The sequence below is a fragment of the Lithobates pipiens genome, unplaced genomic scaffold (genome assembly GCF_037356315.1).
Source record: "Lithobates pipiens isolate NorthernLeopardFrog02 unplaced genomic scaffold, aLitPip1_a1.2 Scaffold_27, whole genome shotgun sequence".
Classification (NCBI taxonomy): domain Eukaryota; kingdom Metazoa; phylum Chordata; class Amphibia; order Anura; family Ranidae; genus Lithobates; species Lithobates pipiens.
Window position 1 is genome coordinate 30,461,296 of NW_027507788.1, and position 8,249 is coordinate 30,469,544.

Below are 8,249 nucleotides of genomic sequence, written 5' to 3' on the forward strand. Positions count from 1 at the left end.
ATAATTGCAAAAAAACATAAAACCAGATCAGTGAAAAAAAATTCATAAAAATCCACAAAAAAAATATCAATCTTCATGTGACGATGTCTTCCAACGAAGGTTAAGTGATCCTTCACCGAAACTTAGGAAAATCAACACCCAAAAGTGAATGGATAAGTGATTTGCTTACCAGACCAATTTGACTTCTTTCCTAAGAAAGATAGTCAATCAGCGCTTTTGCAAGATAGTGCCTGCTCACGTATAATGGAATAGAGATTGTAGAAACCTTCAAACGAAAGTTATAAAAAAGGCTTCTTAGTGCTTCAGCAAGTGGAACCATGTCCCTAAACACCTGCAACCTGGACTGGGTGTTAAGGGGAACCAGATGGCATCACAAACTGCTTACACGTTACGAGAGAGGAGAATTTTTATTATACATTTTTGTTTTTACTAGTAATGGCGGTGATCTGCGATTTTTATCGGGACTGTGCCATTATGTCGGACACATCGGACAATTTTGGCACATTTCTGGGACCATTGGCATTAATACAGCGATCAGTGCTATAAAAATGCATTGATTACTTTAAAAATGTCTCTGGCAGGGATGGGGTTAACACTAGGGGGCGATCAAGGGGTTAATGTGTTCCCTAGTGTGTGTTCTAACTGAAGGGGGCTAGTGGACTGAGTAGGGGAAGAGATAGATCGCTGTTCATAGTCTGTATGAACAGACGGTCTGTCACATCTCCCATCAGAGAACCTGAAACCTTGTGTTTACACACACAGCAATCGCGGGAGCCTGGCTGTGATCGCATTGACTCCATGGGCTAGCAGGGGGCGTGTGCCTCCGGCGCGCTCACGCATCCCTAGTGGCCGCAGGGCGAAGCGACGTTACATTATGTCGATTTGCCCAGCCGAGCCATTCTGCTGCAGTACAACTGTGGCAGCTGGTTGGCAAGTGGTTAAATAGCTTACCTCAAGCAGCATTTTTTTATTTTCCTTGCGCACAAATTTTCCTTACACATGAATGTATATTCTTTGGAAAGTAAATTTTAGCTTAGTTTCAATGTATGTACTAAGTAAAAATTCACTTTGCAAAGTGAACATATTTTACTCGTTCAGTAAATCGACCCTATAAGGTTAAAATTTTGGAGACATCTGACCATGACACCTACTACAGTCAGTGATATGTACATCACGACACCTCCCATTTGATTATAGTGTTACCTACTCTATGATCAAAGTATGTGGGTACGTCACCAAATTATTGAGTTTAGGTTTTTCCAGTGAATGGCACTGATAATGCTACAGCATACAAATCCATTTATACAATTGTGCATGTGACAGACCCAACCAGGACAGAGGCTTTTGGAGGGGACTGCAGGCTAGCCTCTTTCATACTGACTGTGGGCCCTTGTTTTTAAAGAGGAAGTAAACCCTGATGGGTTTACTTCCTCTTTGATTCCCTGCAAAGGCAAAGCATAATGCACTACTATGCATCACATAGTAGTCCATTATGTGTCACTTACCTGACACAGGGGCCAGCGAAGTCACCACTGTCCCCTGTAGTCAGGAGCCTCCATCTTTTTGGTGGGTCTCGCTGCTCCTGCATTGTCATTCGTCGGAGCCGCGATGACGCCACTCCCGCGCATGCGCACGGGAGCCGCCACTCGCGGCATATCGCTGTTAACTGCGGCGCGCTCAGTGCTTGTCTTTCGGCAAATATCTCCTAAACCGTGTAGGTTTAGGAGATATTTATTGGACCTACAGGTAAGCCTTAATCTAGGCTTACCTGTAGGTCAAAGTGCTTTGTAAGGGTTTACAACCACTTTAAGGGAACACTACTCTATGGGAGGTGTGTGCCTTGGGGACCCTTGGAGTGGTCTTGCTTTGGATTCAAGTCCAGGTTTCCCTAAAACAGACAGACTCTGGGAACTGGAAGACCCATATACTTATTTGGGGTCTCTAGGCCCAAACCAGCCTTGCTGAGATTAGCCTTGTGTCAGCGCTACCTCAATATCTAAACCATTTTGTGATGATTGGGGTAAATATTTGGTTTTATTGTTCATGTGGTGACTGACCTACTTTTGAATTGTTTACAAACCTGTGTTTCTGTTCAATAAACAGTCATTCCTTTGCAGTTTACCTCAACATCTTGTCTGTGTATGATGCTCAGAGTAACAGGGCTGACATTAGCTCTCAATCTGCTGGAACAGTTTGGAGGGCGGGAGGCACAGTTTGGCGGAAGGAAGCACCCAAGCAGGGTGCCGAAGCGGTTCCATCACAGTGCACTTCCAATTTTGTGATAACATCTTGATGAAAACTCTTTCTGTTCCAATATGACTGTTCCTCTATGTGTAAAACTAGCTACATAAAGACATGGTTTGATGAGGAGGAACTCAAATGGTCTACACAGAGCCCTGATCTCAACCCTACTGAACACCATTGATGTGAGGAGTGGGACCTGAACCTAAGATCTCTGCTGCATCCGATTGTAGCTCTTCTTGTTGAGCAACCTGAGATTCCAGACAGCACCAGTCGGATCCTTTGAACAATCCTGCCTTGTTTCTGGTGAACCTTGAAGCCCTTGCTCCTCCCATGATTTTCCTATTTAAGCCATGCCTTTGCACATCAAGTTTTCCAGATTACTGTTCTCTCTCCAGCCAATATCTTGCTCTTGCCTCTCCTTCTGCCATCTGTATCTTCACTACTAATCATTACCGACTTTTTGGCTTTTTCCTCAACTACGCTTCGCTTGATCTCAACCTGCAACGACTTGTTTCCGATCTTTGGCTTGTTTACTGACTATGCTTTTGCTTTATCTTGACCTGCTCCATCTGCCACTGGACCTCAGCCTGCTCACTTCCTGGTGGGTCAAACCTGAGGACCATGACCTGGTACTAACATGCAGCAAAACACATCTCCACCATCAGTAGCTATCATGAATACCAGTTATTGCTCTAACTCGTCAGTGCTCTAACTGGGCCAACAGATCATCTGCCAGGGTGATTTGCTTGTGTACTTATACAGCTAGTCAGTAGAAGCATCTCTACTGCTTTAGCTACTGGCCTTTGAGCCTAACCCCTGACCGTGACAATTGGGATGAATATGAACACCAACTGAGAGTTAGGTCTTGTCATCCAACATCACTACCTGCCCATACAAATGCTCTTTTAGGTAAATGTGCACATATTAGTGCAGACAAACTCCAAAATCGTGTGTAAAGCCTTTCTGGAAAAGTAGAGGCTGTTATAGCAATAAGCAAGGGGGTGGGGGGTTGGGGATTCACTATTACCAACAATGTCTTTGAAGTGCAACCTCTAAAAAAGCTCATATAGATGCAATAATTAAATGTCCATAGTCATGTGGCCATATGCAGTATTTTATAAAGAGGGTTAATAAAGGGGGGTAAACATTTGGAAGAAATATAGTATATATCTAAACAAAAAAATGTTTTGCCCTCAGTTGGAACTATTCTGCGTTGCTCCACAAATATCATATTGATTCCAACTTTTATTAAACAACTGCCAAACAAATATTTGTAAGTTTGAAAGCAATCAGTGGCTGGTTGACCACACAGAATTCCTCTTAACAGAAGGCTATATGAAAAAATATTGTATTTTGCCAATTGTCTAGATTTAATACATGTAGTGCTAATATGCAATAATTAAAATAATTTTGTTTAATTTATGTTTTTCTTTTTTTTTTCTCTTTCTTTACATGCAAACCAAGCTGGCCATCAAAAGTGACAGCAATGGAGATTGAGAAAAAAAAATTGTTTTTTCTTGTTTTTACTTGTATTGACACATCATTATGCAATTGGTTTTCATTATCTTACATTTTTATTAATTTCTAAGACTTTTTTTGTTATTTTCAGTAACAGTTCACATTATGCTGCACTACAATACAGTCTAATTAGAATATTGTAGTTACATAATAGCCATGTATCATGTTTACAGATGCACCAATGCCCATGGATAATGTTTTTGTGTTTATTTTATTGTATTGCTTTTGTTGTTATGTTGGTGTATTTAGTTGGTGTGACAACTAATTCTGCAACACAAAGTGTCACGAATCTAGACCCATTCTCTTGTATGGTCCATTTAATGAAACTTTTGCTACTTTACAATATAAGTTCCCCCACTGGTGAGGAACAGTATATGGCTGAAAGCTAACGATCCATTTGATATGCCATCGGAAAGAGAAAAAGACTGTAGCCAATCAATCATATGATTATTTTTGAATTTTTTAGTTTTTCATAGACCTACATAGACCGCAATGTTTATTGGTGCGCTTATTGGTTAATTACACAAAATATTGCCACTAAATATTTTCCTTTTCATAAGATTTGAGGTTGTACACGAAAAAGTAAAATCAGTGTTTGGCTACTAATGCTATCCTCACTGCAACTGTGTATTAAGTAAGAAAATCTATTGTGTTGACCTTTATTATTATTTTTGTATTATTATTATTATTAATAATAATGATAATTCATTATTTTAAAACTTGGATACTTACTGAGTATGCAATTTTTTTTTTGTATTAATCCTTGCCTATGTTCCAGTTTAAGCTGGTGTCAGGGGCGTAACTATAGGGGGTGCAGCAGTCGCGACCGCAACTGGGCCCTGTGCTGCAGGGGGCCCATGCAGCCCCCTCTACATATGGCTGGCAGCAGCATAGGCAGCTAGGTGTACCAGTGCACCATGCACACAGGTGGCTGGAGGTGGAGGGTAACTAGCAGAGCTCCATGCTTGACTATCACACTGGCTGTTCTTTAGTTGTGCATTCCCCGCATGACCTGTGTCCTCAGCTGGCTCCTCAGAGTACCCCTCTCCTGCTCCATGCTTTGCCACTCAGTCCGATGTCTGTTCTCCCCAGCCAGAGTCCCCCCCCCCGGAGTTCCACCGCCAGACTTGGAGGGAAGGGCCCTGGCTGGGGTTCAGGGGGGCCCTTCATGGTTTCTTGCATCGGGGCCCTGAAGGTTCTAGTTACGCCACTGGCTGGTGTTATTACCACTGCTCAAAGTTTCCTTTTTCAGGGTGGCTCCTGCCTTTTACCGCATCCTATGGCGCAGGATCAGATCTAGTCTATTCTATCTGGGGGGCAGCAACAAAAAAGGCAAGGGGCATAATGTCAACAACATTGTGTGTGAGTCATTGACAGTCTGTCGCTTGGACATTAAGCAGGGTTCACCTTTGTCCCACAGCAGGGCTGCCTGCTGCAATATCAATCCCTGCATTGTGCTGCTGAATTGTGGGAGTAGAACGTCTATGTGCTTGACGACACTTATTTTCTGGAGTCTACTGCTAGCAAGCACTTGATGGAGGTATGCTGACAGCACTGCAATTGTGTCCGCACACCTCAGTTCAGATATCATGCCATACAGTGACATCTTCATGTTTGCCATCTTTGCCCTGGTCACTGGATGACCTTGTCCTGGCACTGCCCTCCCCGAATTGATGCGTCTACTACACAAAATTAAGGAATACAGTATCTCACAAAATTGAGTACACTCCTCACATTTTTGTAAATATTTTATTATATCTTCCGTTTGAGGATGCCCCACAGATGCTCAATAGGGTTTAGGTCTGGAGACATGCTTAGTCAGTCCATCATCTTTACCCTCAGCTTTTTTAGCAAGGCAGTGGTCATTTTGGAGGTGTGTTTGGGGTCATTATCATGTTGGAATACTGTCCTGTGGCCCAGTCTCTGAAGGGAGGGGATCATGCTCTGTTTCAGTATGTCACAGTACATGTTGGCATTCATCTTTCCCTCAATGTTCTGTAGCTCCCCAGTGCCGGCAGCACTCCTGCAGCCCCAGACCATGACACTCCCACCACCATGCTTGACTGTTGGCAAGACACACTTGTCTTTGTACTCCTCACCTGGTTGCCACCACACACGCTTGACACCATCTGAACCAAATAAGTTTATCTTGGTCTCATGAGACCACAGGAAATGGTTCCAGTAATCCATGTCCTTAGTCTGTTTGCAGGCTTTCTTGTGCATCATCTTTAGAAGAGGCTTCCTTCTGGGATGACAATCTTCTTCTAGCCTAGGCCATCTTTTTCTTTTTTCTTTTTTTTTTTTTTTACCAACAATTTTTTTTTTAATGTGAAGAACAAGACATACATAGAAATTCCAAATTATTGTCACGTACATAACAATTGTAATCTATTAAGTGATAATCGGATGATATTCTCATTCCAAAGGTAAATGATTACAGGCAGCTTGAATAACATTACCAAAACGCATGACTGCCCTATCCGGTATCTGGAACTATCATTTTTATATTATCTGAATATATTAAGGGCACAACATGTGTAAAACCATAAGGAGGGAAGAACAAAGAAGGAAAAAGGGGAAAAAAAGGGGGGCGCATATTGGCTGTGAGTTACCCAGCATAATTAAATCCACACTCCTTGGACCTTAAAGATCATAGGATGATTAGGGGGCCCCTTTTCTTTCAAATACCAACATAGTGTCCATCAAGGTGTGGTGGACTCTTTCCATAAGACGGATCACTTCCATGTGTCGTAGTACTTGGTCCCAGGGAACTGCCGGTAGGCCATCTTTATGTAGAGCAACAATTCTTTTTTTCAGATCCTCAGAGAGTTCTTTGCCATGAGGTGCCATGTTGAACTTCCAGTGACCAGTATGAGAGAGTGAGAGTGATAACACCAAATTTAACACACCTGCTCCCCATTCATATCTGAGACCTTGTAACACTAACGAGTCACATGACACCGGGAGCGTGGCTAATTGGGCCTAATTTGGACATTTTCACTTAGGGGTGTACTCACTTTTGTTGCCAGCGGTTTAGACATTAATGGCTGTGTGTTGAGTTATTTTGAGGGGACAGCAAATTGACACTGTTATACAAGCTGTACACTCACTACTTTTACACTCACTACATTGTAGCAAAGTGTCATTTCTTCAGTGTTGTCACATGAAAAGATATAATAAAATAGTTACAAAAATGCGAGGGGTGTAATTTGTGAGATACTGTATATCACCAGCACACCAATGATCTTTGAAAACATTTCCAGAAGTTTATTGAAGTGATCCCATTATATATAGAGTAGAAAAGTTTCAGGGTCAGGGACCCTGTCTCAAGGCATGTGATCTGCTACACAAACAAAAAACCCCGGGGCATAACTTTTTGCATTATTATACAGCCAACACACCTTCCTGGTTCCTCTTTGACCTAGGACTGGGTTCCTCGGGCATCAAGAGTAAACTGAACTGCCTCTGCATGAAGGCAGATACGATATATTACCCACAGGTACCTTGACGAGATTGTGTTTACCATGGGTCTATGGTTATTCAAAGCCTACCAGATGAAAGTCACACCATTCATTTTGACACTACATGTACCCAATCTCATTTCAGTATAAATGATTTATAACTACACACACACCACATCATAAGGGCTCAATCATCTCCCCCAACCCCCCTTTTTTAATCCTTTTTATTCTTCCTTTGCTTTCACACCGACAATCTGTACACCACTACATATGATACAGAATGGACATCGAAAGGATAAGCAGCACAGTGATGCTCTCTCCTCCTATGAGCATGCTTCTTGTCATCCCATGAAATGATTGGCTCTTTGTGTTGCTCCGCCCCCTCTCACACCCCAGCCCTGCTATACAGGGACTCCAAGATGCTGATACCAGATCACATTCAGATACATTCAGATACTTACACTGCTTGTATAAAAAACAAAAGAAAAAAGAAAACGTATAAATGTATACAGATCTGCATTAATTGTCTCTTTTATATCTGTCTAGAGTTCAGCTTTAGCAGCCACATATGCAGTTTATTTTTTATATTGTCTGTTTAACTTTCCACTTTTTCTTAATTTTTCCTTAGTTACAGCTTCTAAAGTCTTCCGTTTTCTTAGAAAAGATATTTGATTACCCTTTAATAGGTTGAAGCTCCAATTTCAGACTCCTGCTGCCTCTCTGTTTCTTTTGTGCTGTTTTGACTCTAATGACAAGCGTGAAATTGTGGGCTTTAGGCAGCATTGTGCCCTAATCCCACGCGTCCAAAGTCAGTAAAATCTATAGTAACAGTCATATTATAATCATTATCTGTGCTGTGTACATTTGTATAATAAATGGTTTATGCAAGCAGAAAAAAATGACTTGCTATATAGAATATCCGAGAAGATCTGAGGACACAGTGAAGTGATTTCACAACGCAGGGGGTAACAGAAGAGTGGAAGATAGTGTATGCTAAATTAATATATGATATATATATATATATAT